Genomic DNA, 16,286 nt, shown 5'->3' on the forward strand with positions numbered 1-16,286 from the left:
TACCAAGGAAGTTCCTACTCTACATATAGTCCTTTAGATTCATATGTACATTCAAATGGGTTTTTGATAAAAATAGATGAATACACCTAATAAATCAACTGTCGCTCATGTCCTCTAGTAGGGCCATGCAAAAAGATGGGAGGAGAGTGGCTCTCATCATGATTCTAGCCATCACACAGCTATCTATGCCAGTGTTCAAGTAAAAAAATAGGGCGGTAGGTGGTATTCATGAGACATAGATTCTTGCTTAAGTAAAGCTCTAAGTAGCCTAAGGTAGTTACAGGTTGTAATGAAAGCAGGGTCGGGGCAAGAAGAGAATTCACTAAGGAAATGGGAGATGGAGGGCCCTAGGTCGTTTTTGGAGAATGTAAGGGCTTCCTCTAGCTTAGTAGCATTTACATTGTAGATTTTAGGGAAATCATAACAACCATGGATGTCGGAGTTAAAGTCCACTCCTACCCTTCTTGGATACATCATGTATATTGGGTCATTTCTCTCATAGGGTAGGGTGCTACAAAATGACATCCATGCATCCATGTTCCCATCCCAAATTCTTTGCCTCCACTTTGACTGTGACTTGTATCCCTTCATGGTCTTAGGCACCTCCATAACTTTGTCATCCCAATAGTCTTGTGCCTCCATCCCCCACAGTGTTCAATTCTTCTCTCTTTCTATGCTCCACCGATCTCTAAGCCTTTTGCCCATGCTTATCACCTCCTCCACCTTGACAGGGAAGAATTCTTCTTTTCATGGAATGGGAGCTTCTCGGGATCGCTAGGGGTCATGCCCTTAGCCTTCTTTGTGCTTGCTCCAACATCTTCTTCCTCCTTTTCTTGATTTCTACTTTTCTTTCCACAGTTGTATCCTCTAGTGTCTCTTCCTGCTGAGCTTCTGGTCTTGGAGAGGGTGGTTGGGGGATTTTCCTTTGTCTTGTTGCCCCACCTCAAAGTCCAGCCCTTCTTTAGGAAGTGGTATATGTTGTTCTTCTTCTCTTACTGGCTCTTGTGGCCCCTATTCCTCCACATGCCTCAGCAATTCCATCTCTTGAACTGTTAGTCCTGCACTTAGCAGGTACTCCCTTTGCTCTCATTGGCTTAGGCTGGTTTTTGCTTCGTGCGCCTAGACACACAGGCCATGCCTTATGGCTCTGTGAGTAATCTCTAGCTTCTCCTTTAAGGTTTCAACACCCTCCTCCTCTTCTGGATGCGTGACATCTAAAATGGTACTGAGGAAGGCATGTTGGTGGGCTTCCATGCTCATCTTTACGGCCTTTGCCACCTTTTTCTCTGCTAACGCTCTATTGCCTTCAGCATGGGCTAGATGACTTGCCAATTCTTTCACTTTGCCCTCACTTTTGGCTACCCATTTCTATGTTTTTTGCTTCATTTCCTCTAGACTTGCATTTTGCCTTTGTGCTAAGGCCACCATCATCGGCTCCAACTCTTTCCATCTCTGGGTTGCTTCTTCTTTCTCCTTGAGTACAGCAATACTAGGTCACCTTGCTCAAAGTCATACCATTTGACCCATGCTTATCAAACCAACTCTTGCATCTTGCCTTCTCACATATTAAGAAATGAGTGGCCAGGAGTCATGTCTTGGAGAGACATTCTAGCTCTACTAAAGTGTTCGATCCATGCTTCTTTCCCATTCTATCGCTCTTACTTTGCTACTCTCAAGCTAGGGATAAAAAACTCTATTGACAGAATTGCTTCAGTTCTGTAGGTCAGCTTGAAGGGTGTTTGCTCGATTGCCGTCATATAGGCTGTCCTATAGGCCCATAGTGCTGCCATGAGTTTGTTATCCCAATCATTGCATGAGGTAGAGACTACCTTAGTCAGAACATTCACTAAGATCTTGTTCATGGACTCCACCTAACTGTTAGCTTGAGGGTAGTAAGGTTATATTTCCTATGGATGATCAAGAAGGTGGACATCAAGTGGGCAATCACTTCATTAATGAAATGAGTGCCTTTGGTCACTAACTAGTTTGATAGGGTAGCTGAATTGTGAGATCACTTGCTTCCGAAGGAACTTAGCCATGGTTCTAGCATCATTCTTTCTTGTGGCTCAAGCTTCAACCCATTTTGTAACGTATTCCATTGCCACAATGATATATTTGGCTTGGGGGTATTGTGTTGTGGGACTGATTGGCCCAATGAAGTCAACACCCCATTTTTTGAATGGTTGGCGTGCTATGACTGGGGTTAACTTCATCATGTCCTTACGAATAGAAACCTTAGTCCTTTGATACTCATCACAATGCTTTATGAATTTAGTAGCATCGTGGAATAGAGGGTCCACCACAGTTGAGATTGTAGCGCCTTGCGGGTCGTAGTATTTCCGCTGAAGTGTCCTCCAGCAAATTCACTCTGCGCTTCAATCATGACATCATGCATTTCATGCTCACATACACATCTCCGCAACATGTCATCTTGCCCTAACCTATAGACTTGATTGGCAATCAATTGACTCTTAAGGATAAGGTGCCTTAGCCTAGCCTTCTCAATAGGTCTCTCTAGAGGGTAGTCCATGCTCTAGGATTTGGACTATGTTGTCAACCCAATAAGGCGTCAGGTCAGCTTTGAATAAATCCCTCTCATTGGACATGCTAAAAAGGTGTGCATTGGATAGATCATCTATACTGCCTTGTCTAGTGGCCTCTCCTATGGGTATACGGGACATGTGATCTACCATGTAGTGTTGCTTGCCCTTGCTACAACCACACAGAATTCAAACTCTAAAAGCAAAAGTAACCATCAAGCTATACGTCCAGTAGTGCAAGGTTTGTTGACAAGATAAAGCAATGCGGCTTGATGGTCCAACAAAGAAGGTAAAGGGTGCAACCCAAAGATAATGCCAAAATTTCTTCATAGAAAATACCATGGCTAAACCTTCCCTCTCCATTGTGGAGTAGTTTATCTCTGTATCTGTGAGTTGTCTACTAGCAAAGCTCATTGGATAACTGAGGTTATGTTCGCCAAGCTGGCACAAAACAGCTCCAACGGCAAATTTTGACACATGAATATGCATATGGAATGTTATGTTCCAATCTAGGGCTCATAAAATTGGTGAGGTAGTGAGAGCCTTTTTCAACTCATAGGTGCCTTGGCACTCCTCGGTCCACTCGAATACAATTGGTAGCTTGTAGAGTGGTATAGCAATCAATGTGTAGTTCAGAACGAAGCGTTGATAGTACCCTGTGTGTCCTAGAAAGCACTCTCAAAGCACTAAACTCCCTTATAGTTGGTTTGTGGTGGCAAGTTGATAATAACACTGATCTTAGAAAAGTCAATGGAATGCCATTCTTGGACAACACATGCCCTAAGTTGCATCTGTGTTTCACCCAAAATTGGCACTTTAGGGGGTTCAAAGAGAGACTATAGAACCTACATTATTCAAAGACTATATGAAGCTTATCTAGGTGTTCCTTCCAGCTAGAGTGCATGCATAGATCATCAACAAATACTTCTAGCTCTCTCGCTTAAGCATGTCCTTGAAGATGGCACACATTAAATGCTGAAAGGTAGCATGCACATTCATCAGCCCAAATGGCATGATTATGTATGCGAACACATCCCACTCCATGGCCAATGCTCTCTAATGCCTGTCATCATGGTGTACTTGAACTTGGTTGTAACCTAAGAACCTGTCCATGAAACTATAGGCCTCTTTTCCTGCTACTCTCTCGACCATATGCTCCGTGTAAGGCAACTGATAATTATCTCTCTTAGTCGTGGCATTGACTTTCTTGTAGTTTATGCACACTTGGATTATTCCATTCTTCTTCAAGATGATCACAATGGGTAATACCCAGTCTGTGTACTCAATCTCGTAGATGAATCTTGCCTTCAATAGCTTATCGATCTCTTCCTTCACGGCGTGAGGATGCTTTGGATTCATCGGGTAAGGTCATTGTTTTATTGTCATTGTGTCAAGGGTCATTGGGATGTTATGCGTCACGACCCTTGGATCGACTTCTTTGAGTTCCAAGCAAACACGTCTATGTAGTCTTGCAAGAGAGAAATAAGATCAACCTCTTTTTGCTTAGTCAGGTCATTAGCTATAGACACGGGTTGAGGCCTCTCCCCTTCCCCTATTAAGTTGACTTCCTTAACTTTGGTAGGTCCTTCTATCGATTCACTTATCTGTCCTTATCTCTTGGTGCCCAACAAGATCACCACCCTATCCCCTTTCTTGAATTTAGTTAAGTGCTTTGGTAGGTCTTGGGGTTTCTTTTGATGTTTGACTTCCAACCTTTTTTATTGTCCTTTCTTTTCCTTCTTTAATCGCTTGTGCCTTAGGTGGACCAACATGTCTCCTTTGGTGCATCTGGTTTTAGGTGGTTGGGGTATCTCTGGATTGCTCTCATAGCTTACTTCTGATTCTGAGTTGAACTCACAACCCTTGCTAGAGAATGGAGTTTCCCCTAGTGGTCGTTCCATCCTAAGGAGAGGCGTGACACTTGACTGGACTAGCCTTGCTTGCTCATAGTCCATCACACCTAAGTGATCCAATCAAGTACGATCACATTCAGTTCCAAAGATTCCTCTTTCAATTTTGAATGCGTTGGCTCTTCGCATCTTGAAGTCTAGTCTTATTTGTTCATTCACTCAACTGTTAGTGTCGTACTCTATCATCTCGGCCTCTTCTTTTTACTGCTTTCATTTGAGGAATAGTAGTCCTCGTACTCATCATTTGAATTGATGACATTTGACTACTCGTCTCATCATCTAGGTCTCTATTCTTGATTCTCTTTCCATTCGTGATCCATGTCCAATTGTACATAAGATTTAGGCCATGCACTTTGGTCCATCGCCATCTTAGTTCATCCATGAGATCTTGGAGCGGCTTGAAGTTAGCAGTTGGGTGACCAGCTAGCTTCCTTGTTAGATACTCAAGAATCCCGTGGAGTTCAAGTCTATTGAACGGGACATGGAAAGGAGTAGGCATTTATTTCCTGCTAGGGTTTTTGGCCATCATACAAAGTGGCATTGATGGTAGGGTCTTATCTCTTGGAATTTGAGGTGCGGTGGCTTTATGGGAGTCACCAGTTGTCCTTGTAGCTTGCTTATAATCTTCTTCCTCATTCAAAAATGGTAGGCCAATGGTGGCTAGCATATACATCCAATCCTGCTCGTCTTTAGGGTAGGAAATGTACTTTGTCAAGGTTCATATGAATTCCTGGCTTCAGTGTCTCCTTTTAAGATAGAGGAGATGATATTATAGTCAACTAACATGGTCTTCCAGATATCCATCTTAACTCTAGTAGCCTTCGATTTGTTGCCTAGGAATATGAGGCCGTTATCCGAGTCTTCGATTACTCATGCATTCCTCATCCATGGTCTGCCTAGCAAGATATCATAATCTACTCCCTTCATAATGATGAAGTTCACCAAGAACTAGACACCTGCTATCTCCAAGGGCCAATTCTTCAATACTTTGAATGGCTTAACTTTCATGCCATTAGCCAGTGTGACATTAAACCTTGTGGTTTCTGACGCCCCAAAATGAACACCAAGGAAAAGGCGTTTCTACTGCAAGAAAATCTATATTGTAACATCAACAAGCTTTTATTTCATTCTTTGGAGAACCATAACAAGGAAAAGAACAAATCTTCATGCATCATGGTAGATATCTCCCACAGATTTAATAGAATCAACCATAATCTTCAACATCTTCATAGAATCCATCAATAGAACATAGATACATTGTTTTGATAGAATTGGCTATCTTTGACACTCTCTTTCTCTCTCAATCAATAGTACATCATATCCTCACTACAATAATCAACAATCACTCATAATAATCCTTATTAGGTTGTGGATGCACCTCCCAAAAGGTATGGGAGGTATGAAAGGGCACCAGAGCCACTACAGTGTCTCTTCATAGCTCACTATTGTCACTTCACTTCAGTCTTTTATTCAGTATTCAACAGCTACTTCTTCCATTTGTTTTGGCTCTTTTGAACTTAGATTCATCCTTTCAAAAATTTAGAAAACTTTCCCAAAGTCACACATACATTCTACAAAACAGAACAGGAGCAACAGAGAGACAAAGACTCTACATAAGGTCTATAAAAGGTCTACAGAGGATTACAGAAGGTCAACAGAGAACAACAGAACCCCATAACTCATACTAAAGCCATTCCAAACTATCAAAATCTATTCAATAATCTTTCAAAAGATTTCAACCTTCATCAATCATCAATACATGCTTCATACAGAAGAAAAGCAGAACAAAGCAGAAGCTAAACAAAAGGTATCAGAACCAACCAGAACCTCAACAGAACTTATCAGAACATCACAAAGCTTCATATTTTTACTAAGAATCATCATGAGCTTCCAAAACACGATCAATATCATCCAAAACACTCTCAAAAACTTCCAAAACAACCAAAATTCACCCAAAATCCATCAAAAGTCAACCATTCAGGCCTCAAAAACAACAAAAATCAACCAAAAAATCTAGTCATTTCAGCATTCAACATATCCCCACACTTAGAAAGGAAGCGTCCTTGTGAAATAAGGAAAAGAAAAATATAAGTTCAATAAAGAGCTAAATTTAAGCTTTTTAGCATCTTTAATAATCCACCCAACCACGATCCCAACTTATCACCTGTATCTAAGAAAGAATACAACTAAAGGAAAACACCATTATGCATTAACACATCTTATAAACAATAGAAAGTCATGACAAATGTAAGGGATATAAGAGGTTCTTCAGCTTTGCATCGTAGGCTTTCCATCCACCATCACCATCAGTATCAATAGTCGAAAAGAGAGGTCTCGAACAAATTATTCAACCAGCATGAACTCATCACATAAAAATTAATACTTCAAAAACACAAAACAACCATTTGAATGGCACCTCCAAAAAAGATATATCATTAAGAAGAATAAAAGATATATCGAGGGGTATCAGTGAAGATGATCCCTCTTGAAAGCTTGATGATTACGAAAGCGATCCATGGATAAAGATTCATCTACAAAAGATTTTGGAGGATTCTGAAAGAATTGAAGGCAGCACATCCTTTTTAGCAAGACAAGGTATCTGCTAGGTAGACAAAGGGCATGAAAATAAAGGACATCCAATTGTTGGGAATCAATATTCACATTGACATTCATACAAAGCTTGGGAATGGCCTTTTGATCGTTATGGGAATGCCTATGCATATGTGCTAGGTACCAAGCAAAATGAGCTGTCAATCTCACCAAAGGATCTAGAGATTGTGAATATTGTTGGGCAAAATGGAGATAATTTTGGTACGCTTGACTGGCAGTTGTCCAGTCCCCTGAAATTAATGGCCAATTGATCTGTAGTCCCGTAAGAGAATCACTTGAGTTCCATCCTCTTCTTCTTTAAATCTGTTGATCAAATCCTTCATACCCACTAACCAACTGAGGGGGTTGAGAAATAGAAGTGGTAGGAGATGGAAGAGGAATGAGTAAAAGAGGATGAAGAGATGGGTAGGCAAAATCATAAAATGAGGAATAAGCTAAAGAAAGATTAGCTGAAAATTTAGGCGAATCAGTTAAGAAATGTGTTAATTGATAAGCAAGAAAAGTAGAAGGTATATGGATAGATGGGAAAGGACAAGGCATAGAAAGGGAAAATACTCGATCTTCAATGAAAGAACAATGGGTAAATATTGGAATTTGAGGAGCATCCTGAGGTTGGAAAAGGAGAGGTAAGATGGTTGCTAAGTTGGATTGATAAAGGGAAAAATAAGCATCATAGCGATGGGCCATTTGTTGATAATAAAATAAGCTAGGAATAGAGGGACCTAAAATAGATCGTCAATGGTAGGCATCAAAGAAGGATGAATCAAATGGATGGTTCTTGATAAGATAAGCTTAAAGATCCACCCTCAGTTGGTTAGTGTTTTGCACATGAGTAGAGGCTGTATTCTGACGTTGGTTTAGGACTACAGAATCAATCATTGAATGCCATAAAGTGTTAGGCCAAGCAGTCACTTTAGAAGAATAGCACTGGAACATTTCATCTATCCCAACTCCAAATGGTTGACATATAAGGCAACTTGTAAGACCACATCCCCTACATACCAAGCTAGATCTACGTCATCTGGAATTAACAAATCACCTCGTAGATACATATAAGACATCAGCATTGTATCCAATGTCATAGAATCTTCAAAGACCATACAGACAACTTCTGCCAGCAAATCAAAAGACCAGGCTCAACTCCAACCATCCTCTAGAAGAGATAGATCCATCGTTGAGAGCTTAATATAGAAGGCCAACTTCTGCAACTGATAGTGGACAAAAAAGGAATGGTTGGGAGGAACATACTCTTGAAATTGCTCAAATGTAGACCATAATAAATCCATCCTGGACTGTAATCTTTTCACTTTAGCTTGAAACAACGGACATAATGTGGCCTGTCTCTGGAGAAGTGCCAAGTCTGCAGGGGTCAAAGAATGAAATGGATGTACAATAGGGCTCTGTGAAGAAGAACGTGACTGGACTAGTTACTCGTTAAGGTGGTGAATTTGGTTTTTGCTCTGGTCTAAGGTGGTATTGGTTGGGTGGCTAGCAAAGCCTGAAGCTCGTGAGATTCTTTCAACAATCTATCTTGTTCCTCAGTTACACTAACCATTTGGGAGTTAGCATCAGCCAATGGAGTGTGCAAACTAGAAATTTCCATTTTCTGAGCAGCATCAATGATCTTAGTCTGTTGCTCCATTTGGGTACAAAGATCAGAAAAGCATTCATGAGCAGAAGCTAGCTTGGCATTTGCCTTTGTCAACTCGTCTTTAGTCAGTTGTACTTCATCATAGCAAGAGGAATAGAGCTGCTGGTGGATACATGCAGTCACTGAGAGTTCAATAGAATGTTGAACATCTTGACATATGAAGGGAATTGCATCTTCAATTACCAAGCATTGCACTGAAGGGATGGAAATATCTAGAGTACCCTCATGATGTGCTTTGAAAGATTCGGTATTGTGAGGAAAAGTGGGAGCTGATTGCTAGATTGATCAAGAACGGAGATTGGAGGAGGAGCTAGGATTGATTCAGCCACTCATTTTAAGTGTTTTCTCTGAACTACCACAGGAGGGATATGATCAAGATCCTCAATGACGACATCAGAGTGTTCAATAGGGGGAGGAGTATCTGGTGGATCATCTATCAAGGTAGGAACTTTCTTCAAAGGGGCGGCCGGCATATGGCAAAAAGATAGAAAGATAGGATCCAAATGTAACATTAGTTACATTACCTCTGGTAGCTCTAACAAAGTGTTGATCCATTTTGGACAGAAGGTAGGAACTCCAATAAATCGTTATGCCTTTTAGCACTATTCTAGAAGCTGTAAACAACTCCTTTGAAAGGTAATTAAAGGTTGTCTTAGCAGGGAGAAACCTGTCCTAAAGGAACTGGCATAGCTTCTTCCACACAGGATTGGAGATCATGGAGACACTGATGCCAGAAGTGGTAAGAGCTTTCTTGGGATCCAACACATCTTGTGTCTACTTTTGCAACAATTTAAGGGTATCCTCATTCGAGAACAGTTGTCTAGTAGTAGGGAAAGAGTCTCCCTGATAGGGTAAAGATAGAGCCTTGCCCAAACTTTTAGGCATCAATTGGAGAATTGTTCCTCTGACAGGACTAGACCTCTTACTGTAAGAGGCTAGAAACTGATCACAAGTATCACTATCCTTTGGGATGAGTGGTAATGAGAGTGCGATGAACTTGGCTAAGCTTGCTTTGCCAATAAGTTCACACTCTAGCAATAAAGAATAATCGTGAGAGACCAATGGGACGTACTGGACTGGAGGAGGAGCTTGAGGCGCCATTCAAATGAAATATATACACACACCACACACACATACAATCACAAGGAATGCCTACAAACAACAGAATATCCATAAAAAAGAAATCGAACATAATAAGCACACATAGACGTGATTAACTGACTGATCACCCCAAACAATCCACATCCTAGAAAAAATTCAGCATGACCTCTGCACATATGCAACCGAAAGCTTCATGCTATGCAATAAACATGCACCCAAGACCCCGTATCAAGAAGAAAAGAAATCTACAGACTGCACCCGTAATCGTATCATACAATCAAACCATAATACCTCAATAACCCACTCAGGACATAACCAAAACTTTTGTAAGGAATGACAACCTAAAAGACTACATGTACCCATCCCATGAGGCGCATTTATTGAAAAGAAAATATAAATAAAGTGAGGGGAACGATTTTAGTGAAGGGTTTGTTTTAATAAATTATTAAAAATGGGTAAAAGTTTATTAGGTTGTAAACCTTAATAAGAAAACAACGGTTCCTTCTTAAAATATTGATTACAAATTATTAGGGTGAAACTGTGCTTTTAACAAATCCCGAATTTCGATACCCAAACTAGGTCTCTAAATGCATATTCATTAATTAAAAATTAAGTGTATGTTTAGCACTTTTTGTGTAGTGCATGCACTTGTGATGGCAGGTTCATTTTTAATAAACTTAGACGTGTTTGTAGCGCACGAAGCGTGTGCTAAGTGAATGACTGGTTCACTTTAATTGTTTAGAAAAATGTGTGTTTAACATGAGTGCGCATGGAAAAGTGGGTGATTTAAGTTCATTTTAACCATTAACCATGGTTAAGGGATGCAACAAAAAATAAATAAAGTAAAAAATATAAATACATGACATGGGTGTGTATGCAAGAGACTGAGGGCACACAAATGGATCCCAAGATGCAATGAGTCCAACAAAAAAGCAAAAGCCACTATTGAAAAAAAAAAACACTTGATTCATTTTTTTTTTAATGAAGGCAAGGTTAGTTGGGTCATATTGGGTTTAGTTAATTCGGATTAGTGTTTGGGTGGTATTATTATTTTTATTGTGATTCATAAGTTTTTTTCGTGGTTTGTGTTTGTGTTTTTGTTTTATTTTTAATGTTTGATTTATTATGGTTTTCTAAACACAATTTTAATAACTAGCTTTCGATAATCAACCTTGAGTGAAAATTAAACCATCAGGCTTCAACAATGGATCTATATTTTTTAATAACTTTTTAGCCTATTTTTGGAATTTAAAATGAAATTTCTATGAATTTAGGTAAAAATTTAACGTTCTGGCCTTAAAATAATAGGGTGATTATGTGTCAAGGCTTTTTTAGCTTATAAAAATATTCCAAAAGTAGTCAAATGCATTGATGGAAATTTCTATTATTTTTTAAATTTAAATTTTGATTTTTAATTAATTTTTCTCCATTTTCAATAAATTTTGAAGGATTTTAAATATTCTTGATTGTTTACAATTAATTTCCTGCAATTATGACCAGAAAAATAATCCAAATTTTTTTGTTGATGTTTTGGGATTTTTTTTAAATTTTATTGAATTTATATGGATTTTTATGAATATTGGTAACTGTTTTTAGGTATTTTTAGGTGTTTTTCGCAAGTTTTTGAAAAATAAAAGGAGATACCCATGTTGTGTGTGAACAACAGCGTACGAATGAATGAGCATGCACCATTGCACGGACAAGTCGAGACGCGTGTCCTCGCGCCTGCATACCTATGGACGACGTACTCGCGACGCATGCGAACACCCTCACAAATACCCACAAGTGGGGTGGGGGAAGGAATGGTCGGTGCCGGGGGTGACTGCGAGTTGCTGCGGGGGCGGCTCGATAAGTGTCAGCGGGGGGGGGGTTGGGGGCCAAAAAAGGGATTTCTACAGTGGGGTGGGGGGTGGGAATAGGGACTTAGGAGGGGTGTGAAGGGGGGAATCGAGGTGGTGGGAAGGGAGGCTAAGGGAAAGGGTAGGGGGTTTGGGATTAAGGTGGGGGGGGGAGGGGGGGGGGGGGGGGGGCCGCAGAAGGGTGGTGGGAGAAAGGAGGCAGGGGACAACATGCAGGCGAGAAGGAGGAGGAGGTTGCAGGCGGGCGAGGAGGTGGCCAAGGATGCGGCGACGGCCGCAAACAGGGGGGCGACGAAGGTTGCAGGTGGGTGAGGAGGCAGCCAGGGAGGATGGGAGGGGAAGGGGAGGAGAAGGGTGGGAGAGAAAGAGAGGAGGAGGAAGAAAAGGAGGTGGAGGAGGGGGGGGGGGGGGGAGGGGATGGAGGAAGATGGCAAGAGAAAGAAGGAGGCGCTGGGGAGAGTGGGGGAGGAAGGGAGACGGGGGGAGGAAGAGGAAGGGAAGGGGAGGAAATGGTGGAAGGAGAAGGAGGAAAGGAGGGGGAGGGGAGGAGATGGTGGGAGAAAGAAGGAAGAGGAAGAGAGGAGGAGAAATAGAAGGAAGAAGAAGAAGAAGAGGAAGAGGAGGAAGAGGAAGAGCGGACAGAGAGAAAGAGAGGGAGAGAGAGAGAGAGACGAGAAAGGGAGGGGAAAACCGTCTGGTGGGGGGGGGGGGGGGTATTTTGAAAAATAAATAAATAAATAAGAATTAATTTAAAAATAAAGATAAAAATGAAAAAAAACCCCCCATCGTCCTGGCTTATGCGCGGGGCGAGGTAAAAAAATTTGCAGTGGCGAGAAGCAACAGGGGTGGGATGGCGATGGGAAAGGCACGGACGCCACGGGGGCATCGCGAGGCGCGTAAAAGCAAAAGCACGCTCGTTCACGCATGAGGCAAGACGCGCGTAGACATGACAAAACAAAGAAAATTTAATAACATGCAAACTGTGAGCTGAAACGCAATGCGCTAAAAAGGAAAACTGTGCCGAAATGCGAGGGGGAGACTAAAAAAAAGTACAACGAGGTGTCCAGGATCAAGTCATGGCGTTCACATGGGAAAAATGCAAAAATCAGGCTCGAAAACACATACGACAATTAATATTGAAAAATCCGTTTGCCGAATGGATATGCGAGAAAAAAATATATGAGAAAATTCAAGCCGGGCAGGCCTATCATGTTAGAATACTGTTCCAACAGAGATAAGACCCAGTCACCTGGAAAAAACCAAAAAGGGACCACCGAAACGAGACGCAAAAATTAATATAAAAAGATTTGGGCACCGAAACGAAGGGTAGTAAAAAGGAAAACTATCCGCAAGAAGGGGATTCATAGGGCGAGCACAATAAAATGCATATCCAAGGGAATAAGGAGGGGTTCACATGCAAAAAAGGCAAAAATCAACCCTAAAAACACATACAAAAATTAATATTAAAAAATCCATTAGTCGGAATGAAGTGAGGGAAGAAGGAAAAATGTGCGGAAAATTGTGCTTGACAATCCTATCACATCAGAACATAGTGTTGAGCAATAGAACCCCCATTCGCATGGAAAAAATCCAAAAATTATATCCGAAATGGGATTCGAAAATCAATGGTGGCGAATGATCTATGCACCGAAATGGGGGGCAATAAAAAGAAAAAATGTCATGACAACATATAGTCTTCAGGATTGTCACATCAAATCTCAGTTCGGATGGGATTAGGAGGCATTCACATGGAAAAAATAAAAAAATGGAGCTCGAAAACACCAAGAAATTTTAATAACAAAAAATCCAGAGGGCGAAATAATGTGAAGGAAAAATGAGAAATGTGCAAGAAGGGTGGTCGGCAGAGGCTATCTATTCAAAATTGAATTCTGAGGAGAATAGGGTAGGTTCCTATGGAAAAAGAGCAAAAATATGCACGAAAAAGACACGAAACCTCACAAAAATTAATTACGAACAAATTGTACAGTGGAATAATAGGCAAGTAAAAAGAAAAATATCCAAGGGAAGGCATAGGACAAGATTGTCATATCATATCAACATTCTAAAACAATAAAGGAGCGTTCACATGGAAAAACATCCAAGTTGTGGGAATTGCTTCAAAAATTAATAACGCAAAAACAGTAAGCCGGAACCAGGGGATGTAAAAAGGAAAAGTGTGTCATTCGAAGGGACAAACACTCTATAAAGTCGGATCAGGAGTTTGGTGAATGTGGGGTATGTTCACATAGAAAAGGAAAACATTGCGTAATAAAAGCAACCACAAGGAAAACGGTCTCGACAACATGGGGTAAGAGGGTGGGTGGGTGAGGAACGGACCCCATCAAGGTAGAACTAGTACATGGTAGACACACATGATTGGGTAACGCCATATGCAAGGGGGTATGCACATTAGATGCACAGGGACGCGTCCCCACACTTAAGACCTTACCGGTTAGGATAGATTGATTGACATGCCCGCGGACTTGTCAATCGACTAGACGCTGGCATCCCCACACTTAAGACATAACATGCACTTTCAAACAAAAAGGTAGGGTTAGGAACACTTGGCCCATTTCACAGATGCTTGAAGGGAATCGTCGTTGTTGATGCAAAAATATCAAAGCCGTCGTCGGGTGGCAAGAGGAACCAGAGAGCACCATAGAACACGTTGAGCATGGCAGGGACCATGTAACAACACCCAGGAAGGTATCTTTGTCGATAGAGTCCGTCGATTCAAGTATTGATGAAGAAGAATAAAGCTTTCAGCTCACGGGCACTTAGGAGGATGATAGAACAGTCGCTCACTCCATGATGCACATCACTCAATGAATAAGCATGAAATCCCATAACTCATGGCCAGTGTAGAACTGAACAAGGGGAAAGTGATTGGGAGGGAGTACGCCAGTGTGCACAATTGATGGTGCATTCATGTGTTCCACCCATCTAGCATATGTGCAAGCACGAAGGCCAGGGAGCCTTATCATGTAGTGTATAGAATAGAGTGGCATGGCTTGTGATGGTGGCAAAGACTTGTTCTGTATGTGTAGAGGGAAACGGAAACGTACCTTACTCCAATTGTCGTAACGTCCCTCAATCTCACCTCTTAGAATTGATTGAGGAGAACCACCAGTCACACTTAGCCCACCCTCTGTCTCACACTCTGTTGAAAGATATAGAGGGCAATCCATTCATGAAACCCATTGATGTAATCCTCACATTCACTTGTGCAAAGGTTGTATGCCTTGTGTGCATCAACTCTACATCCCACCTTGTGTCGGTATATGGTGCAAGAAGGAAGGCTAGGAAGCTTTATAGTGCAATGCACAGGAACATATCATGCTTTGTGCATTAAGAGGCCCATCCCATGTGTGCAACACTCCATTCACACATCGCACCTCTCAATTGAATTGAAGGGAAAGGACTGGCCACTCACTCCACCCTCTGTCTCACACTTTGTTGAAAGATACAAAGGGCAAACCATACTCACATCCCCATCCGAATAGGATGAAAACTCACATCACTCAGGGGATTGTCAATGAAGATCACTTCGGCTGTTGATGAAGAGGCATACCCAGGAAGGTAGCCAACAAATCGGAACTATGTATCGAATATAGAACATGTCGTCTGCTAGAAGATCGTCAAACGCTCTGCAGAGAGACACAAGACACAACGTACCAAGGGAGGCAACTTCGGAACTGGGTCCTAAAGATGTCAACTGATGATCAACTTTCTAAACTGCTGGGTGTTTCCACCTTTTCCATAGCCAGCTTCCTGCCTAAGAGTGTTTGCCACATTTTCTTGGAACGAGGCCTACTATGACAAGGAATCACTTCCTTTTCTCCCATAACAATTTGTTTGTTCTTTTCTCTTGTTTTTTTCTTTTAATAAAGAGTATGGTAGAAATACCATGTGGTAGGACCATCCTCATTACCACTGCTGGGTCAGACGATAGGAGAACATAGTAAGGATAGGAGGTGCCTGGGAGGGGCTAGCAGAACAAGACCACCTCATAAGGAAGATCATAAGGGTTATTAGAAGCACAAGAAGAAGAATAGTGTGATGCCCACAAGGAAAAGGGTGCGTCGACTATGGTTGTTAGGATCCTCATGGAGGTAAGTACTTCTTCAAATATAGCCATTGATTAGAAAGGGATCATTAGAGGCATCAACGGCCCACACTTGGACAGAGCCATTAGGATTGACAACAAGTACCTTATAGGGACCCATCCAACATTGTTGAAGCTTGCTAGGAAACTTCCCAAATCGCGAATCATAGGCCATAACAAGATCATCTTCTTTGAACTCCTTGTGCTTGACGAAGCTATCATGATAGACCTTGAGTCGCACTTGAGTCATTTCCATGCACTGTAAGGCCATCCGCTGAATCTCATCCAAACATTCCAAATGCAGCAGGCAGCGCTAGAGGGACTCTCCAAGGAGTTCTTTAACTCCCACTTGCAAAAAGGGCAACTCCAGCTCAACAGGAAGATGGCTTCTATGCCATACACCAAAACTAGAAACGAGTTTGTCTTATAGCAGCCTTATAAGAGGTTTGGTATGCCCAGAGGGCCTCTGTAAGTCGATCATCCCAATCACGGCAATGTGCAGCAATCGTG

The sequence above is a fragment of the Lygodium microphyllum genome, chromosome 8 (assembly GCF_053477565.2).
Source record: "Lygodium microphyllum isolate KBCC chromosome 8, Lygodium_microphyllum_v1.1.10, whole genome shotgun sequence".
Taxonomy (NCBI): domain Eukaryota; kingdom Viridiplantae; phylum Streptophyta; class Polypodiopsida; order Schizaeales; family Lygodiaceae; genus Lygodium; species Lygodium microphyllum.